At 36.0% G+C, this 21544-nt stretch overlaps 1 long non-coding RNA gene and 2 other non-coding genes across 22 annotated transcripts in view; all 3 read right to left on the bottom strand.

The window, feature by feature from the left end:
• The window catches only part of LOC103693508 (uncharacterized), a 490050-nt gene that overhangs the window by 78619 nt on the left and 389887 nt on the right, over positions 1 to 21544 (bottom strand). For 16 of the 20 annotated variants that reach the window (XR_010056223.1, XR_010056218.1, XR_010056220.1 and 13 more), the window contains one exon: positions 1 to 21544. This exon is cut by the window's left edge. This is a non-coding gene — a long non-coding RNA (uncharacterized LOC103693508). The other 4 variants (XR_005491062.2, XR_010056221.1, XR_010056234.1 and 1 more) reach the window with 1 other exon arrangement.
• On the bottom strand, positions 19016 to 19109 carry Mirlet7c1 (microRNA let-7c-1). Its single transcript, NR_031803.1, has one exon. It is a non-coding gene; the product is annotated as a microRNA let-7c-1 (primary transcript).
• Mir99a (microRNA 99a) lies at positions 19749 to 19829 on the bottom strand. Its single transcript, NR_031856.1, has one exon. It is a non-coding gene; the product is annotated as a microRNA 99a (primary transcript).

Raw genomic sequence — 21544 nt, 5'->3', positions numbered from 1 at the left:
TGGTAGATCAGCTATTCCATGTCCTCCTTTCCTTATTCCATTGGCTTGCGTGGCTTTAGTGGCTGCTGACCTACAAGCAGTCCAGCTCACTGAGTGAAGGTCATCATGAAGCTAGAAAGGCTTTCTTACTCTCTGACAGGATCTGATGGAAACTATGATATAATCTACCAACTCCTACAAATTAAACACATCAGGAATAAAACCTAAACCCTTTCTTCCCTTGGTCTCTAGCAGTGGTAAGTCAGACATTTGGAAATAATGTAGGTAAATCCATGGTTTGTGACCACTGAGAAGAAGAAGGCTCTTCACTAACAATTCTCTCCACAAAGTACTGATTTATTTATTTAAGTCAGGTAGCACCCATCAACACAGAACACCATCCTACTGCATTCTTGCATTGATGAAGCACAAGAATTTAATTGAAATGATATGAGGGCAGGAGAACAAGGAATTAAAGAATGATTAGAAGGAAAGTAAGCTTAGCTAGCAAATTCTAGCTGCTATCTTCACTGCCTTTTCTCCCTGTGTCAGAACCTTTAATGTATATAACTTTTCCCTTTCCCAATGGACTGTGACTTTCTTCTAATTACAAGAGAAGGGGTTATTAGAGTAGAGCTTCAGAGCAAACATATAAGCACATCTATTTCTCCTGATAATTTTTGCTTTTTTTTTCTACAATGTGGCCTAAGGTGGAAAAATAGACAACCCCAGAGTCTGTGGGGCAGGATGGGGTGTGGGGGTGGGGGTGGGGGTGGGAATAAGGGATCCTGGAATGTGTTGCATGTGCATTCCTCAAATGCTTGAAAGGCCTAACTATTGGCCTCTGCCCAACTTTCTTTGGTTTGGTTTATTCTTAATCTTTTTAAAAAATTAATTAAATCAATTGATTAATTTATTTATTTTTACTTATTCACTTTACATCCCTCTTGTTGCCCCTAAACATGGTTTCTCTTTACTCTCAAACATTCTGTTGGCTTTTAGATGTTTAAGCACTGGTTGCTGGTCACTCTAAGCTTTTTGAATTAAGCTTTTAAACAGAGTATCATTCTGTGAAACTTTGCTTTGGACCTTTTCACATCTATTTTGTTTACTGTATTTTTTTTAATGTGTCAGACAAGGAAAGACAAACTGTGTAATCTCACTCATGAGGAATCTGAGAGAGCTGATCTCTTCTAGAGGCTTGGAAATGAAGTATGGGGACTTTTGGGAGACTTCTGACTTTTGATACAGTGCTAACATTTGGTAGAATAAGTTCTATATTTCTGGATGGAAATAATTAAAAATAATACTACATGTGACTTTGAGTATACTTCATACAAATGATAATACTTTAAGGCTATATGTATGCAAATTATTCTTACTTGAAAACCACACAATGAAACCCATTAATGTTACATAAATGTGATGTCTCTATCAAAAAAAAAATAAACTGGAAAGTATTAAAATAAGAGGATTTTAAATCATTTTCCATTTATATTTAAAACAGAAATAACTATGGAAAAACCATACCATTTGATACTGGCAGTTTCTTCAAAGTTTTTTATTCCTAGTATGTTCATGTTTTGTTCTTAGTCAGCCTTTCATTACTCTCAGCAGTAGCTTGATGATTACTAAGAAATAGTAAGAAGTTTGTGCCGATTTTGATCTTTACTTTTATTTACTCTGAAAAATATTTAATTGCCACTATTAAATGCTATAATTTCCATAGTTGTGTGTTTAAAAACTATTGATAACCTATGACAAATAAAATAAATGTACTCTTTCAGTTAGTTTTTATAAAAGATTTAGTAATGATAATAAACAACAACAGCGCAGAAGATGAATGTCTACTCAAGGCTCAGGCATACACCTGTGTTCTAGAACCGTCTTTGTGTCTCTACCTCACTGAGTGTTTTTTATGACATACTGTGCTCCCTCCCTCATGTCTCATATGCTTATTCTTAGGAGATGCCTACTAGAGTAATTCTCTCTTAAGAATTCTCTTTGAATTTCAAAGCTATATAAATGACACCATTAATGAGTATTCTAAGCAAGTCATGTAAAGCTTTTCTGGCTTAAACTTTATATAGATTTCTGTTTGAGATTCAGACTATGTATAATGTGAACAATGACGAACACTAATTAGTTTGGAAATAGAACTGTAATATTTAAACTTCCATTAATTTGCATAGGCTTTTTCCTACTTTTTTTCCTGAATTACTGTAGTTACATACTAAACAATCAGACAAGAAAGAATATTAAAATTATATTAAAATTAAATGGAGCAATTTGGTGTGCACAGTCATTTACTCCTTCTTTAGAAATCCCACAGCAGAGGGTGCATTGTTCTGTCAAAGCCCTTATCACATTGTGTTATAATTACTGTTTATAGTCTATCTCTGACTAGGCAGAGCTTCAGGGGATCTAACGCATTCATCTTTAGATCCTCAAGTCTGACAGAATGTCTGACACATGAAGATTCTCTCACGGTAAATCTGTTGAATGAAAGGAAAAGTGAGGGGATAGATGGGCTTCACACCCTTTGTCTGCCATTCATACTGTTAAGTCTGCTAGAGTTTCTGCTTGTATTTGTCACTTGAGTGAAAGAAGTCGCAAGGAGCCTTGCATGAGATCTAGTGCATAAGTCTTAAAGAATTTCATAGATTCTCATTGACATCCCGACACCTTTATACAGTGGGAGTTGATTACTTAGTGTAAAACACCCGAGATATCTGGACACCTATGTCTATTTTCCCAAAGTCAAGTGTGTAGTAGCAAAGAAGGGTAGGTAGACAGCCATATATACACACCATACTGTGCCAAGCACATAGGAGGATCTTTTGGATGTGAGTCAGATAAATGTTTCAGGAATGGAACAGGAAGGGAAGCCCTCACACAGAGCATAGGGCCACATGTGTAAGGGGGCTTTTAACATTCTCCTGCCTTGAAACCTTTCCAAGGATCGTTCAGGCCAATCTTGTAATCTGTAGCCATAAGTATATAGAAAAATGCTTCCACTCGACTGTTTTAGTTTCATTTAGGAAGTCTTTTCCTTGCCTCTATAGTTTCCGAAATTTGTCTAAATTCACTAATCATGTTTGTCATTCATATGTTTTTGACAAGGAAAAACTGAGTCTCTAGAGTATTCATATTGCTGAATTTTAATTTTAAAGTCTGAAAGTACTTTACTAGGTTGTGGTTTCATTTTCCATGAATTATTGGAACTATGTGACTTTCTTAAAGTAAAACAAAACAAAGACAAAACAAACAAATTTCTCCTCAGTATTATTTGTGCTAAATTAGCAACTAAATAAATATTTGTCATATTATATTACTGGTGGTTAGTTATCAAGCATTCCATGACATGTTAGCATTTATAGGCCTATTTGAGTTAAATTCTTGAACAATGTAAATGTTACTTTACAATGACGAATAACTGTGAACGCAAAGCATCATCTTGAAATGCTCAGCTATTTAGCAACAGTGAATCCAGTGTAGTTTGCTTCTCTTTGGTTCTTGGTGCAGTCAGCACCAAGTTCTGAGGCTTCAGGTAGATCATTTAACCTCTATTTTTGTTTAATAATTGTTCCTTTATCCCATCCTTTGTACTTTAAACAACATGAATATGGAGTTTGGAGAAGCATGCAGTGGAGATTAGCAATAAAATAAACACTTGAGGGTTTTTGACTTACATAAGTAAGTACGAGTAAATCTTAGAAGTCAAACTAAAAAAAGAAACTCTTCACAACCTAGCACCTTGCTTTCAGGTTATGTATTCTAGACTAAGAAATCTCTCTCCAGCCATATTTACACTATAAGTACTATATAAATGCTGCCACTGAATCATTGTTTACTTTTCAGCTACCTTTTCTAATGTTAGAAAGAGACCTTAGAAACATTAATAGAGAAAGGAAGGATTTAAAACTGTTTAATGGATTCCCCCTAGCATAGTAAGTAAAACTAAGATAGAAACAAAGATGAGGGCATTATTTGAAGAGATCACGTTTTTAAAAATTTCGACTGAAAATACACATAACGTGAAACTTTCATGGACAGAAGGGAAAGGATGAGTCAGGGCAGACCCCCCCACAGTGGTCACCACGCACATAAAAGGGTTCTTATTGCTTCGATGGACCCATAGCATACTGAACCCACCATTCTTGAAAAAAGCAGCATCTAGCAGAGATGTGTTTCTGACTTCCTGAAAAAAACAAAGTACATTGTGGGGATGGACCTTGCCTTGGATCATACATTTATTATTTAAGTCAGTATTTTTCCATTTCTAAATTTCCTAATGATAAAAAGGAGCCTATTTCCATCCAATTGGTTTCGCTTATGCTCTTTAAATGCAAAAGACATCCATCTGGGCTTGAAGATAATGATGCCATGGAATGGAAACCTGAGTTTTAGGCTATAGTCCGAGCAGTATTCTACTAGAAATAAGTGGCCATTTAAATGCTGCCATAGCTAGGTTTGCAAATGTATCTTCGTGTAGAAAATAATCATTCCTGGTCTGAAAGTTAGTCATAAAATTCTCCATTAGAGTTTGGTAATGGACAATAATAAAACATGTTTTTTTGAAAATACATTTGGAAAATGAAACACTGTAAATGTTAGTCATGTGAGGAATATTAATGCTCTTGTGAGATAAACATTTTAGGGACAGATTTTCATTTTCATTGATAACTGCTAACACAGGTTTTCTACTTTCTTGAGAGACAACTTTTATGGGCTATGCTCATAAAGTGGAAGGACTGGGCTTTCAAATGTTCTGTGACATGTGGTGTCTGGATTTAGCAGAAAGATGAGACTGTTACACTGTGGGAGATCTATAATATATGTGATAAGATCAATGAGAAATAATCTTGATGTTTACCAAAGACCACAATGACTTGTGTCTGGTCTAATGGGGATGCTTACAGAAGTATAGGAAACCGTTCTGTATCATCCTACAGAAGAATTTCAAGGAAGAATCAAGAGCGAGATAAATTGCTCTTAATGTGGTACTAATCACATTGAGGGTGGGGGGTTGTATTTAATTTTCCAAATAGTCAAATGCCTTTTCTGAAAAAAATGATGATGAAAACTCATCCAGTGATTTCCAAAGAAATCAGTTCTGAAGGCATCTAATGAATGAAGGAGTTAATCCTGAACCCCCCTAACTTTTATTTTCTAAAAGAGAAGTGGATTTTTTATATATAAAGAGAAATATGATCACTCCTCATGCTTTTCAAGTCAGATAATATTTCACTTAATTTTCACAAAGAAGAAATAGCCATAATGATTATAGCTCTTGTTTTTTAACCACTGGTACTCGCCACACCCTGTTCTAAGGTTATAACAAGTAAGTCTTTTTCAGGACCTTTTGATGTTGCCAGCATTCTGTAGATGAGACAGACAGAAGATAAGGAAAGGTCTGGGCCACGGTAAGAGATTCAAATTCTTATAATCTGACACCTGTCTATATGTTTATGTCTTTTCCTGGAACCAGAGAAATCAAAGACTTACTGAAGTAGTCTAACATCTAGTGTTCACCTTCTAGTCAATAAAGGAAGACTGTGTTCCTAAAGCACATTTTGAGCAAGAAAACTGTTTAAATACAAAGCAAGCTATAGCCCAGGGACCTAAGGATGCTTTGGGCTATGACATGTCTAGGCATTGTGCTTTAATAATAATAAAGGTAACTTTCTCTCAGGGCTGTGAGTATATGAAGGGTTCTGACACTGGCCTAAGACAGACCCCTTGAGAGACAGTGGGTAAATTTGTTCATAGGAGCACACACAATGCAAGAGAGGAAAATTGAATCGGAGTAAGCTTTTCTTTCCTTATCAAGCACTTATCCTTATAATTCTTCTCTCTCCTCGTTTATTCTGCCTTTGCAGTGGAAGAAAACTAGCATCCCCACCAACTAGTCTGTAGACCACCAAGATCAGTCAAACCAAGTATGACTACAAGATTAAGGTTAAAGTAATCAATGGTTAATAACATAAAGAACCATTTCGTTTTGCCTTGAAGGGGTGAAGATCTTATGTCTTCATTTATTTCCTACTTCACAAAAGGAAAACAAACACACAAGCAACAACAAAAACATTGTGTCAGATTCACTTTATCCATGGCTGGTCTCTCATCTCAGACAACCCTGGAAGACAGAGGAGAGCAACTACACTGTTAGAGTCAAAAGAATTCCCAGGTCCTATAAATACCAGTCTATTAGAGAGCACTCTCAGAGGGCCAAGGAATTTCAGGAGCCATTTTTAAATTTTTAAAAAGGAAATCTCTAAAATAAGATGAAACTTGAAGCTGCACACCATAGCTCACATGAGTAAGAGCAGCATATGGTAGACTGGGACTGGAGGAGCACATATTTGAAACAAGCCTGGGCTGCGTAGTGAGATCTTGTCTTTAAAGCAAGCAAGCTGAAGCTCGCACAACAGAAAACAAGTTGTAGCACAAAGAGTTCATAGGTTTGTTATAGGGACTTGATATAGGACTTTCCTTTATTCTTGAAATAACTTTCATTCTGGGTCCATCTTCCGTTAATCTTATGGAAACCAAGCCAACTAGACAAACCTATTTTTCAATATGTAAGTAATTCATTGATTATTATAACAGCAGATATTTTAGAAATAATTTCCCAAAAGACTTTGTAAAAATGTTTGAGCCTTGGTTTGCTAATTTCATTATTAATTGAGTATGATTATTATTCTATAATTCACACACTCACACACACACATCATGTATGTGAGTATATATGTGTGTGTTGGTTGGCACATGCATATACACAGTTGGGCACATCTCTATCCACTCATGTGGCAGCCAGAGGAGAGAACTGGGTATTTTTCTGGATCATCATCCACCTTAATCTCTTGAAACAAAGTGCGTCAAAAATCTGGACCTAGTCAGGCAACCTGCAGCCGGCCCACTCCAGTGGTCCCTCTGTCTCCACCTCAAGGGTGCTGGGATATACAGGCATATGAGCAGCCATCACTTGCTTTTGACAATGGGTGTTGAAATCTGAACTTGGATCCTCCTCCTGTTCACACAGCAAGCATTCTTACCCACAGAGTCATCTCGCCTGCCCTAAACAAGGGCATTTTAGTATGTGACTGCTGGGGTCTTTGGTTTTCTGATACTTTAAGAAATAAGACAGAATACAAAGGGAAGCAACATTTGCTAAGCAACAGGATAGCGGACATGCCAGCATGGGTGGCTTCAACATCACTAATGGCATTTTAATGCTAACACTGGGTATAAGCAGATCTTGAAGAATGAGGGCAAGTTTCACAGAAAGTCAAATGATTCAAAGCATTAAACATGCATGTACCCACATGTATGTGCACAGACACCCCTACACACACACACACACACACACACACACACACACACACACACTCAGAGAAATGGCGGGGATAGATTCTGGAAGGACAGGGGTTGTAACAAGGTGGAGTCGGAGATAGAATAGAAAGTGATGGAAGGTTGGGTATGACTAAGGTACACTGTGTATATTTATGAATATTTCACCACAAAACCCATTCATTTATAAAAAGTAGTCTGTGCTAATAAAATTTAAAACATTTAAAAATGAGGGGAACGGTCAGAAAACTTCACATTCATCTTTATTACATCACAATGGCTTCAATGCCATGTTTGTCCCATATTATTTATAGCATAGATTAGATGATCCTATCTCCATAATCCTACAGGAGCTCAATGATGTCTTGATATACTAATTACAAGTGGATTGAGAATAAGGTTTAGACATTGGTTATCCAACTACAAAATGCCACTGGCATATATTTGCACTAATAGTGTCATTCCCAAACCTGTGTTTATGAACTTCAGTGACATTTTAAACACATACATAGCTCTTTGAGCAAATAATACAGAGAGGAAAAGAACTTAACAATTTTAAAGAAAAATAAAGTCTTAAATGAGATTCAGAACAAAATATTGTACACTAATAAAAAGGTAGCAGGAATAAGGACAAAACCTAAACACTGCCATGCACTATGATTTAATTTTGAATACCCATGAAAATAATAATATACATACATGCTTTCGATTCTGTCATTAGCATGTAGAAGCATAGAGCAACATGGGTTATTACCATTCACTCATGTTTTCATTCATTTGAGAACACTGAGCTGCAGTTACATGCTAACTAAAGATTCAAGTGTAAACACAGAAAGAATATGTGCTCACAAAACACATAGAACACAATTATGTGATAAAGACCTTCAGTCATGTACTGTGTGATAGTCACAGCTCTGGGGTAACTAAACATTTGCCAACATGGACAAATTTATAATGATGAATGTCAGTTGTCAATGACACATGAATGCGTGAGGGTCAGTAAGATGAAATTTCTCAGGGTGGGGAAATGATGGCTCTCAGCTCCATTGAAAGTCATGTCTAACATTACTGTATCCAATATTTCCCTGCTTCTTTAGTCAAAAGAGTGGGAAGTAACAAATGCAATCTGAAAACACACTGTTGGTAGTTCGGCTAATATGTTTAGTTCTTATCTCAAACATACCATTCTGTGATTGTAATGGTGTCATGCCACAGAGAAGTAGCTCAACTTCAAAGTCTAACTTCACAGTACAAGCCATGTTCTTATCTTTGTTGTGACTCCATGGCCTTTGAAAGCATCTTATAATTATTAGGTAGCTATGACTGTCTATATTAAGAAAAAGAACTAGAGATAGCTTTGCCCAATGAATTCCCTCATTAAAAACAAGATTCACTGTATGTGAACACTGATGAGAATTTATATGTCTGGTGACTCTGAACATCTCCAGACCTAGGAATTCCAGCCCAAGTCTACCAACACAGGAGGAGACTGGAAGCCGGTAACAGTGCAGAGAAGCTTCAGGGAATCTGAACATTCCAGAGCTGAAAGAAAAACAGGAAAGCATTGGGGTCATGACACAGGGAGCATTTGGGATGATGAAGATGGGTGAAATTGGGCTGTGAAAATGTCTAGAAGGAATGATGTCTCAAGATGAGGGTACACAGTCGTGGCACAGGTTATGAGTACGAGACTGCTCTTGCTAGGGCAATGGGTCTCTATAGAACCAGCAATTCTGTAGTGTCAGCAGCAGACCTTGTGTACAACTACTGGGTCCTTAGTTCACTAAGAATTGGACAGAGTTTGCAGTTCATAAAGTTTCCTTGAAGAGCTTACAAAAGAATGTTGCTGCAGCCAGTCCAAGAGTCATCATGGGCGTTATCATGCCGCATGGCTTTATCATTACAACTTTTTTATCCACTAAAGTGCATGGTGATGTTACAGCCACTTTGGGTCTACTAGCAGTAATTTCCTAGTTATTGGGTCATATAGGGCATCGACTCCATAAACCTCACATTTCAGGGAGAAGGCTTCTTTTGTGGTTTGTTTCTTTTTGTTGTTGTTTTTGTTTTTTTGTAGTTTGATATAAATTCTTACACGTGTTTGGTGTGTTTTCCTCTGACCACCAATCATATACTAATTATGTATATTTTATTACCTAGCTAACAAAGGGAAATACATTGAATATGTTTCTACACTAAAACTTTAATATTTAAGAGACTATGTAAGCACAACTGCCAAATCAAAAACATAAGGTGTCCAAGTGAAATATAAATTTCAAATAGACAATAGAAACACAGATTGTTTTAGATACACTAATATTAAAATAAAACATTTTCAGGTTCAGGAGGTTGCTCAGTGGATAAGGGCACTCTCCGTTCTATCCAAATGACCTGGGTTTGGTTCCAAACAATCACATTGGTGGCTCATAACTGTCTATTAAGTTCAATTCCAGAGGGTCCAATGCTCTCAGACCTTGTGGACAACGCACATAGTTCACTTGCATGCAAACAAGGAGTCGAAGCACTCATAAAAATCTTTTAAAATTGTCTATTTCAAATTTAAATTAAATCTGTGTCCCTTATTTTTTATTTGTTAAATTTGTCAGCTTTTTTATACAAAGTGAATGATTTATAAGAGAGAGGAGAGAGGGAAAGGGGTAGGGGAGAGGGAAGGGAGTGAGGGGGGAGGGAGGGAGGGAGGGAGGGAGGGAGGGAGGGAGGGAGAGAGAGAGAGAGAGAGAGAGAGAGAGAGAGAGAGAGAGAGAGAGAGAGAGAGACCTTTTTCCTTTCTTCAGGTCAACACATTTCAAAGTCTAATGCATAGCAGAAAACAAGCAAGGCCACCCTCACAGTTAAGAAAGTCACGGACATTCGTAGAAGGAAGCAAAAGCAAAGGGACCAAGCAAATGGCATTGTTATTAACCATCCTATGTGAGGCACATATCCATGCCCAAGGGATGGTCTAGGTCTTTCTGCAGGTGGATAGAAAAGAATCTTACAGGCGATACAAATGCATTATATCCCCCAAACTTTGAGTGTATAAGTGTATCCTAAGTGAAAGGAATTCTGCCTTGCTAAATCATCTAAGACCGTGACACAGGAGTCTACCATACCTAAAGGGAAGGAGCAGCAAAGAACTGGTTTTAGGCCAAGATAAGGGGCCATAGTGATGGTTCAATGTTTATGATTGAGTTTTGATCTTGCAGATGATCCAAGTTTGACTGCCAGTGTCCATACTGAGCAGCTCACAATGGGTTATAACATGAGATTCGGGGATCTTCTTCTCCCTTTTCAGCTCCAAGGGCATCTGTATGCATCTCTCTCTCTCTCTCTCTCTCTCTCTCTCTCTCTCTCTCACACACACACACACACACACACACACACACACACACACACACACACACACACACTAATAAACAAAAGTAAAACCTTAAGAGGATGCTTGGAATCCACCATTCCTGACTTATTGAAACTTTGTCTCAAAAATATAAAATACAATCAATTCACAAGCAAAGCCTGGCAGACTTTTTATAACCACAGCCAAAACTTCCTAGCAAACAAGAACGGCACCCATTCTTAGCTCTGTGGAGACAGGTGGCTTTGTTAAGGAAAAGAGATAGTGGGTAAAATGGCAAGACTGTTCTAGCATGACAGGACCAGGACGGTACACACGCTGGCAGGTGATTAACCTACTGATTACGTCATGCCAAACCCTCCAGCTTCATTTCAGCCAGACCTGAAAACTTATGTCAGAGAAGGAAAGACAGAAAGGCAAAGCGAGTGAAAGGACTCGCGCCCTTTCCCAGAGTGAACATGGAAGAAAACATGACACTCTCTCCTTTCCTAGGTTTACAAACGTGAGACTTCAAGGAGTGACTTTCAATGACTTGATTTATTTATATATAAAAAAGATACACATGCTCCTCTTTTCCCTATCAAATATTTTTACTTTCTCCACAGTCTCGATCCATCAGATAGAAGAGAAGATTACTTGTATTTTAGAGATAGGAGCACAGAGATGACCATTATTTTTTCCCCTTTTCCTATATTTTTTTTTTCAAATTTGCCCATGCTCAGTGCTGACAGGGTTGCTCCAGGGTTTAAAATAGGCATTACACAAGGGAATTGAAAATTAACTTCAGAGGCATAAAGATAGACAGTAAGCTCAGAAAGAAGAGGTAAGATGCGAGATATAGTTTGTCTTGGGTCACCTGACAATGAGGATGTTTTTAGGGACTGGAGAGATGGCTCAGTGGTTAAGAGCACTGACTGCTCTTCCAGAGGTCCTGAGTTCAGTTCCCAGCAACCACATGGTGGCTCACAACCATCTGTAATGGGATCTGATGCCCTCTTCTGGTGTGTCTGAAGACAGCTACAGTGTGCTTATATATAAAACAAATAAATAAATAAATAAATAAATAAATAAATAAATACATACATACATACATACATACATACATAAATACATAAATAAATAATCTTTAAAAAAAAAGAAGATGCTTTTAATGTCATCTGTTCAAAATAGTAATCTAGGCAACTGTTGTGAGACAGGTTTGGTAACCTTATGTCATTTGCCTAATTCTCGAAAAAAAAAACAAAACAAACTTTGGACATTTATTATGTGAGTCTCTAAATTAAAACAGTGCCCTAGACAAAGTGCCTAGAGGGACAGAGCAGGAAATCTGAGCACTCAGTGTGACTGAAGTGGACAAACTACCTTCTCCCATGGGACAGTGTGTCATGACTGCTTTCAGGTCGCTAGAAGCACTGTGACAAACATCAACGGTGGAAGACACCCAGGTTTCAGGGTAACGAGTTACCATTCATGGAGGCGTGACATATACAGGAGCACACATTTACAGTCAGGAGCACAGTTTTCTAATATTTCAAGAGACAACTAGGACTTCTTTGGTTGTTATTGTTTCTGTTGTTGTTGTTCAATGTTTGCTTTGTTTTGTTTTGAAACATGGTTTCTCTGTAGCCTTGGCTGTTCTGAAACTCACCGTGGCTGTTCTGAAACTCACCGTCTGTAGAACCAGTTGTCTTCGAACTCATGGATCTCACAGAGATCCATTTGCCTTTGCTGGGACTAAAGGTCTGTGTCACCACTGCCTGGCTTACAGCACAGACCATCCCACTTAGTGTTTAAGGGTAGGAGCTGATAAACACTTCTTTAAAGAATAAAATCCAAATACTGTTTTTTTAAGAATATAAAACTGCAATTTTAAAGTTTTCTTAATATTTTCAAATGACAAAAATCCTTTTTATTACTCCAAATGTTAGGTGTGGGTGCTGTTTTTGTGGTTTTTGCAAGAGCATACTCAATGTTCTATTGTCATGCTTCCCCTGATCCAGAGGAAGCTTCTGTACTCCTGTAGTGAATCTATCTTTATTTTTATGATCTGTCTGATACTTTACATCTAAATGTTGAACCATAACTCACAGTGACTTTCTTTAACTATGCAATTGCTCAAATCACTTTAAAACATTGCATTCTTTTTCTTCAATATTCTCCAGTATGTTTAGCTCTCTAATAGTTTGCATTTTCTTTGTTAATTAAATATCACATATATTAAGTTTTGATCAATACCTTTTAAAATGCATATTTAATAATAAGATAGAGATTATCTATAGATTGATAGTTAGGTAGATGAGAGGGCGATGGTCTATGTAAGAAGGGTCCACAGTTTTATCTGCGCTTAGGTCTGAATAAACTTTTTTGAAGAATCCTGATATCGGTAAGCAGCGACGTCATACAGACAATCATTACTCTATTAATCCCTTGCAGACTACTGGGAAAGGTGATAAATTGGCACTTCCAAGGGGGACAAAAGAGCACATATATTTATATATTTTAATCATTTCAAAGAGCACAGAAGAATGAATTATTTTGACCCATTCTCCACCATTACAAAATCCAATTAACTCATTAGCTACCAGCCACACACAGCTATTTAACTTTTAACTACAATGTAATATTATATTCTTCAGTTACACTGGATGCCAAATGTTTAACCCAAATGTGGCTAGTAACTATTTTGATAGATGGTACAGAGAACAATATTAAGGACAATTAAGTTAATATTTATGTACCCAAGAAATTATTACTCTTATGACTATTGCTAATATTGTCTGTGGTGCTATGGATTAGACATGACACTTGTAACAACTTGCTTGTAACTCCTGGGTCACACCATTCTCACTGAGCCTTGCTCTCAGCCATCCACTAAGTCTATGCTTGCTTAGCGTCAACTCTATTTATCCCCAAGTCATTGAATACTAGAAGAACCAACTGAAATACAAGTATACAATTAAGAAGAGATGTTCTTCTAAGTTGAATGTTTTAGAAAGAATAAATGAAATTCAAATCATTTTCAAAGTACTGTAGAGTTGAATGGATGGAAAATTAGAAATAAAACTCAAAGAAGGAGAACTATTCATACTTTCCTTTCTAGTTAAAGACATTCATGAAGCAACCATAAAATAGAGATCACAGGTGACAAATCTTGTAAATTATAGCATATATATATGCTATATATTTTTATATATTATATATAATGTTAGAAAGTACATATATATGTGTGTATGTGTATATATAAAACTTTATATATTAAACTATACATAACTATATGTATATTTTTATTTATATTTACGTAAAATTTCAGGATTTTTAGTTTTATAATATATGTAATATTTATGCACTATTTCAAAGTCATTTTTTAATGAAAATCATTTTTTGGGGCATAGGGAGATAGTTTAGTTAATAAAGTTCTGTACTTGAAAGCATTATGATCTTGATTTAGTCCTCAGAAGCCAAGCATGGTGGTATGTGTTACTATCTCAGAAGTGGAAATGAAAAGACAGGCAGGTTTTGAAGCTTGCTGGACACCCTGCCTACCTTAGTTGGTTTGCCCCTGTCCCAAGACTGTGAAAGACCTTGCCTCAAGAAAGTGTGGATAGAAGAATGGCATTTAATACTCAAAGTCACATGTAAAGTTTAATCACAGGCATACACACAACCTCTCTCTCTCTCTCTCTCTCTCTCTCTCTCTCTCTCTCTCTCACGCACACACACACACACACACACACACACACACACACACACACACTTCTTTATGTCTTAATTGATCAACTGGGAACTCCACTGGACATATTGAATGAGTTTTCTAGTGTTCACAGAAGAATTGCAAGCCTATGAAATATAGAAACAGCATTTTCATAATGACTTTTGTCATTTTGAGAGGGAAGAAAAAATGTGGGTTCAGCAGGTTTCAGATAAAGGCATAAATATGTCTCCACATAACTCACACTTTACATATAGCACAGTTACATGAAGATGAAGGTGGGACAAAGCTTGAGATTAGCCTTCCAACACATTCCAAAGTTAATATGACGTTTCTAATGCCTCCTATGCAAAATTGAAAGGTCTTTAAAAGTCTACTTTGATTTAGAATTGCTCTTCTGTATCAGAAGACTTTTATTTCATTGAATATTTTTAATTCACCAAGGATTACTTGCATATGTTTAAATACTCCAACAACACAGCAAGAGTTGTGAGTTATAAAAGAACTTAATTTTTATTAGACAAGGGTTCTGGACTTATAAATATTAGTGATTGATTAGTTTCATAAATCTCCTTCAATCACTCCATCACAGGTCTTAATTAAGAGTAGGGTGTAGACTTTCAGTTGTCATTAGAAAGCCTCCAATCCAATAAAAGTGCATCCCGAAGTTTCTGGAAACATCTTGGAAAACACAGAACTTTACACTGAAACAAAAGTTATTATAATTTTGTACAAAGACTCTTGACACAACCCATAAATAACCCAAAGTTCAATTCAATTCAACAGGCATTGATTCAATACAAATGTGGTTCTTTCTAAGTACATAACAGAAAGTACAAAGGCAAGTCACAGTCCCTTTGGGCACTGATTAATGGAACTCAGAGTAATTGCTGTGGGAATGAAAGGTATACAAAGACTTTGGGGAATCAAAACAGAAACAGTCTCTCTTTGTGAATCATTAAAGGTTTTGTGGACGAGCATGACAGTATCTTTGTTATAAAAGTAGCAGTGCTGTTTATACAGTAGAGATTAAAGTACCAAATAAAAAATTCGAGAGCATGCCACTCACTTCTCATTCAGACCTTTCACATCTATACCTAGTGTGTCTCTTAGGACAAATGCAGGTATAATCGGGAGTCACTCACCCTACATCAGTACTATACGGTTTTGTAGGGAAGAGGGGTATGAGTTTAAGGCTCAGGATGACAGACCCTGTGTCTTATCCCTTGGGGAATCTCCTCTGCTCATAAGTCACTCTTTGCTAATAGGAAGTAAGAGGAACTAAATGGTTATTTACAGAAAATGACTCACTTACCCTAATAGCACAGTTTATCTGCTGCTGAATTATTTTCAGAAGGACACACGCCGAGGAGTCTATCTGATTCCCTTGCAGTTCTTCTGGCTAACTTAGTTCACAGTACTAATATCGCAATATCATGATCTTGGCTGGGATTTGTCACCTGACACTTAGGATGGTGGTTTGTACTCTTCTTTGCTCATTCCATTTCACATGCTAATGTGACTAATGTCACATGCTATAAAGAATGTGATGTAAATCAGAGATGATGGGGGAAGAGGCCAGGGGTGCTTTAAATGGCATCAAAGTGCATTTACAAAACGGATTAAATTAACTACCACGATTATAAACACATCACACTGCCACAAAAATATATAGCGGTAATGTAGGATTCATTAATATCTGAATGGTTTTGTTTTTGTTGTTTTTATTTTTGTAGCCGATTCTTCATCTGATACAAATGCAATAACCCTTAGCATCCAGTAAACCTTGATGCCTAAAGAAATGACCCAATTTGGAAGGTTGGTCCTATGCCGCCCAATGTCTATGCTCAGTGTGTATTATGACTTCCTTCAATTTTAGAATCCAGTTTATCTATTTCTAACTCATATCGTCAAGGGTCTTAGACCTTGGTATCTTTCAAATTAATCTTGCCAACTTTTATATTTATATTTGCTATTGATTTCTATTCAGAAACATACAGCAATTTTAGCAATCCTAGAGATGATTTGGCAAAATTTGTCATGGTCAAAGGCAAAAATATAATTATCAAACGTAGCTTTCTCATCCCATGGAATTTTAAAACTCTTCTCTGATGCTATACCCCTTGCCCTTCAGAATTTCTTTTATTTCTATGTAAGCAGTGTAGTGAGTTAAATTTTCATCTTCCTTAGGCTTCTTCCCTAGGTGTCTACAATTCCAGTCCCTTAGAAAGTATACGCACAAGATCATAATTCTATAAGCTAATATAATATTTACTTTGGAGTGTGTGTGTGTGTGTGTGTGTGTGTGTGTGTGTGTGTGTGTGTCTGTGTGTCGGGGGATGGGCAGAGGCTGTTCAGGTGCTTGCAGACACCGGAAGAGGGTATTGGAGTTCCTATAGATAGAGTTACAAGTATTGTGAAGCACCCATGTGAGTGGTAGAAACTAAACTCAGGTTGTCCAGAAGCTTCATAATGACTGAGCTATCTTCCATCCCCCTCTTCTAGTATTTTAGAGCTTACTATTAAGGTACATGTCACAGTTGGACTCTGCACTATAATTAGCTCTTCTGCATTGAATGGAAATAAAGACTTCCTTTCTAATAATATGTATTTGGTCCTTTCAGTGTGTATATCTTATATCTCCAGATCTATACAACCAGTGTTGGTGTCTCTCTCTCTCTCTCTGTGTGTGTGTGTGTGTGTGTGTGTGTGTGTGTGTGTGTGTGTGACAAATGAAATGGGTGCTAGATTCTTAGGGGCTAATCGATAATAGATTAGCTAACTAACTACTAGCTAACTACTTTCTTGGCCATTTCTCCCATATTTGTGACCAATCAACACTAAATGACAGGTTACCACTTCTATTTTCCAATATACACTTTCTCTTTATTTCTTAGAGTTTGCTTTTGGGGACATGATCTCATAAATGTTATTTTTTTCTGAGACACTAGTAATATTGCTCAAATACAATAATCCTTTTGGTCAGGTTTGGTGTCACAAACATATAATTCCAGCCCCCAGAAAGTGGAGGCAAGAGAACCACAAGTTCAAATACACATCGCACAGCATGGTGAGGCCTATCCTTGCCTTGGCTCTTACGCAAACCACATCTCAAAAGCAATGATTGAAAATTATTGATGTTTAATTTCTGATGCTCATTTATTCTCTATACCAACATTTGTAAGTTCTGTATTTAGTATCATTACTGGTAACATTTAAATAATAAAACTATTTGGGTGCCTAATTATTATAATCTAAAAATATTAATGATCACAAAGTCAAGAATTAAAGTGATATATATATACACACATATATGTATATATGTATATATGTCTAAAACATGTAAGATTTATAGGATATATTCCATGATTTATATATTCCATCATTAAACTTAGAAATTAAAGTTTTGAATGTGAAAAGCTACTTAAATTTAGAGGTGAAAAATAATCTATGAAGATGAAATGACTAAGATATTGTATTACTATAATATACTAAAATGGACAGCATACAAAAAGTATTCTAAAAGTATCATTTACTTTTATTATGTTAATATAATATGCCTTTCCTTTAAATAAAAATTTTCAAATTTTAAAATTGCATTTTACATCTTTTTATTATGAAATTTCATGACATGTTTGTAGGGATAAAATCAGAAAAAATCAAAAGTAGAGAATATAGAGGAGAAGAAAAACACATACAATGCAAAAACCTGACTTTTAAAATTTAATGAGACTTTTAAAGTTATCTATAATTGAAATTACTATTAAAAGGAAAAACATTTTATCTGGAAATAAAAGATATTTAAATGGTTAACACAGATATGCATTTAAAACTAGAAACTATGTTGAAAAAATAGTAAATTTATTCTACTTTTTATTCCAGATAAAACGTATTCCCAAAGTTTAAATTGTATATATACATATATATGTATACACACACACATATATATATCAAAACTCTAAAATAATCAATATATTACTGACTCAGAAGAGTCTGGAACTTAAAGTCATGAAAATTTAATTGAGTCAATAGGAAGCTCAAATTTAAAAAATCTTCACAGAGTGAAATCTTATAGCCCATTTATTGATCTTGTAACTATTTACTGTTTAAGACGTATAAGCATTAAAACAATACAATAAAAAATAAGATGTGTACTTTGCCCTCAAGGGGCTTACAGTCTAGTATGGAAAAATATAAGTGAACATATCTGTAGGTATAACATAAGATAGAAAGTGATGGGTCATGAGAAAACACAGATAATATATTATGGAATTTATTAACATTTAGACATGCTCTTTCTGTAGTATCTAAGGATGAAATAAAAAAGGACCAATGATCTATTTGAAAATGTCAAATTTTGTGAATCCATTGATGAAAGAAACAAAAGCTTCAATATTAGCACTCTCCATCAATTCTTTAGAACGGCAAACACAAAATAACAACTCATGAGAAATAGCATTGTGTCCCTTCTTACAAGTAGACACAAGCAGAATCCCAACAATCAGGTCTGGGATGATCAGGTAAATGCATTAAGGTCTCACATACTCATGACACATTACTTTCTTGCACAGAGGTTGGCTTGGTCAGATTAAAGAGATGAAGAATTCCTCGATGGCTCAAGTGTGCTCCAAGGAAAGCTAGAAGGTTGTACAGTTAACTCCCAGGGTGTAACTCTAAACCATACAACCTACTACCTCAACCCGGATGCACACAGCTTCCAGTGTTTCTTCAAACTCATTATATCTTCAGTCCGCTCCTCCAAATATGGCGGCCAAACACCTAAGGGCTTGGCAAGGTTGTAAATAGAATATTCTAGCAGTTTACACATGGACTTCAATTGTAGCTTACAGGACTACCCTAACCTGGGGGGTTTATAGTACAGGTCACACGAAACCTCTTCTCACATCTCTTTATCCACACTTGTATCAGCGGTGAGCAAATTTAAAAGGTAGCAGCGTTAGGCCTCAATTTTCAGGAGAAACTGGCTCAATGGTCACATGAAAAATCTAGTTATAGACTTTACTCAGTTGTTGAAATGGGTAAGAGGCATTAAGTAACAGAAAAAGTGCTGGAAGTTTCTTGACAACAGCTCTGCAGAGTTTGCTCAAAGCCAGCTACTTAAAAACACCAACCTTTTGAAAGCAGTTTATTACACTCAAACGGCTCTGCTACAAATTCTTCCAGAGAGTCAACAATTAAAACTTGCCTTGTAAGACATGTGAGGATTAATAAATACACGAAGAACAAAGGAAATGTTATTGTTCCGAGGCTGTGTAAAATACTGGAGTGTTAACAGGACTGTACTGAGATGTGATTGAGTAGCACTTACATCATAGTGCTCTGTCAGATTACCACACTGCCACAGACCCATAGAAACGAGCTTGTGCGGTCCACTTCACCACAAGATCGGATCTACGGGTTTATGCCAATGGGCATCATCCCACATGGACTTTTTACTAATGTAGCATTTGTTCTAAACATCTAATGCAAGTAGGGGATAAAAATAAAATTAATATTTTAGTGTATTTTAAAGGCTGTACTCTCGGGATGCATCTTCCCAGTTAAAGATCTTCATAAATACACTGACTTAAATACAGGTTTATGAACATGAGGATTAAAAAGTAGTTTTTAAGTTCTTTCTCTTTCTTTCTTTTTTAGAGATTGCTTTTATTTTTAGTTGTGAATATTTTAGCGTTCTTAAACTGTTCTAATTAAGAGTCTAATATATGCATATATGAATTATGCTGTTGTGAGCACAGATATAATATGATGAGTCTACAACTAGAAAAGAAATTATTGAATTAATTGTATGTGCACTAGAGTGCTTATATTTACTCACAAAAAGCTGAGTTAGATTTTCGAGCTCTAGTCACATTATAGCTTTTGAAAGACAAACGAGATCTGGTTGACTAGGTAAAGAACACAAAAATCGCAAATTGCAAATGTACAGAAAAATGTCTACAGTTGGGATGAAATTAAACTTTTAGAGTTGTGAGACAACATGGTGTCAAAAGCCTAAAATCAAGGACACGATCGTAGTAACTCCTGCCATTCTGGACGGTCTGTATTGGCTCATATCACACCAGAGGGCACACATCCCATTTCAACAAAATACACTGAAACTTATTTCCCAAGAACCACATCCTTTCAAGAAAATAGACAGATGCATCCAGCTCTCCTCTGTTCAACAGGTTGAGGACGAAATCAATGATTCTTAATTTGGCGAACTACTACACTGTAAGAAAGCAAGCCAGCGAGCACACACAGAACCGGTTTCGTCTACTTTTTTAAGGATTCCAAGCTCATCTGCAGCAAAATTATAAGTTGTGCAATCGTTAATCACTTCACTCATATCTGAAATGATTTAGCTTTCCTTAATTATATCTTCATTGTGAAAAATAACACCGCACAGTAATTACTTCATGACTTGACGTGTTTTGAAATAAATAAAAAATAGAATGTATTTTCCAGGGTTTAATGCAGATAATTTGGCCTACACAAATTTTCACCATTATTTATTTTCAAATCCTTCTCCTACTTATTAAAACTATAGTAAATAATCAACAATCATGCCTCCAATTGTGATAAAATTATTACTGCTTCATATATGTATACATTTCATGTTTTTTTTTAAAAGAGAAAACACTGGCTGTAGCTTTTATTACTAACTACAAAGTATACTTTGGCTTTATTGACTGACTAGATACATGAAAAAAATTAAAAAGCAAACTATGAGTTTATACCTTTCTCCCAGATTTTACTTCCCTTTATATGATATAGCCACTGAGAACATATTTTTCTTTTCATTAAATAGCTTCTTATTCAAACATCTTGTACCTATATTGTACAAGATGTAAAAATCAGCATACACATATGTCCTCAGAATGATGGAAAATGGACATTGATCAGAAAGCCAAACAAAAGGATGACAAAGACAATCATTACTGTAAACCCTGGAAGGAAAGGCACCCATAAAATTCCAATAGGAATAGCTTCCTAAAGGGAAGGACAATTTCTTATATACCAAACATAGACATGATAACATTCTAGATTAATTACACTTTAAACTTGCGCCTTTTTGTTTTACCTGAGATGATTTTCTCCTGTGGTCATTTTCTTCTCTTCTCATATGCACTTTAAATGTTCCC

This window comes from Rattus norvegicus, chromosome 11 (assembly GCF_036323735.1).
Source record: "Rattus norvegicus strain BN/NHsdMcwi chromosome 11, GRCr8, whole genome shotgun sequence".
Taxonomy (NCBI): domain Eukaryota; kingdom Metazoa; phylum Chordata; class Mammalia; order Rodentia; family Muridae; genus Rattus; species Rattus norvegicus.
This window is presented reverse-complemented; position numbering and strand designations above follow the sequence as displayed.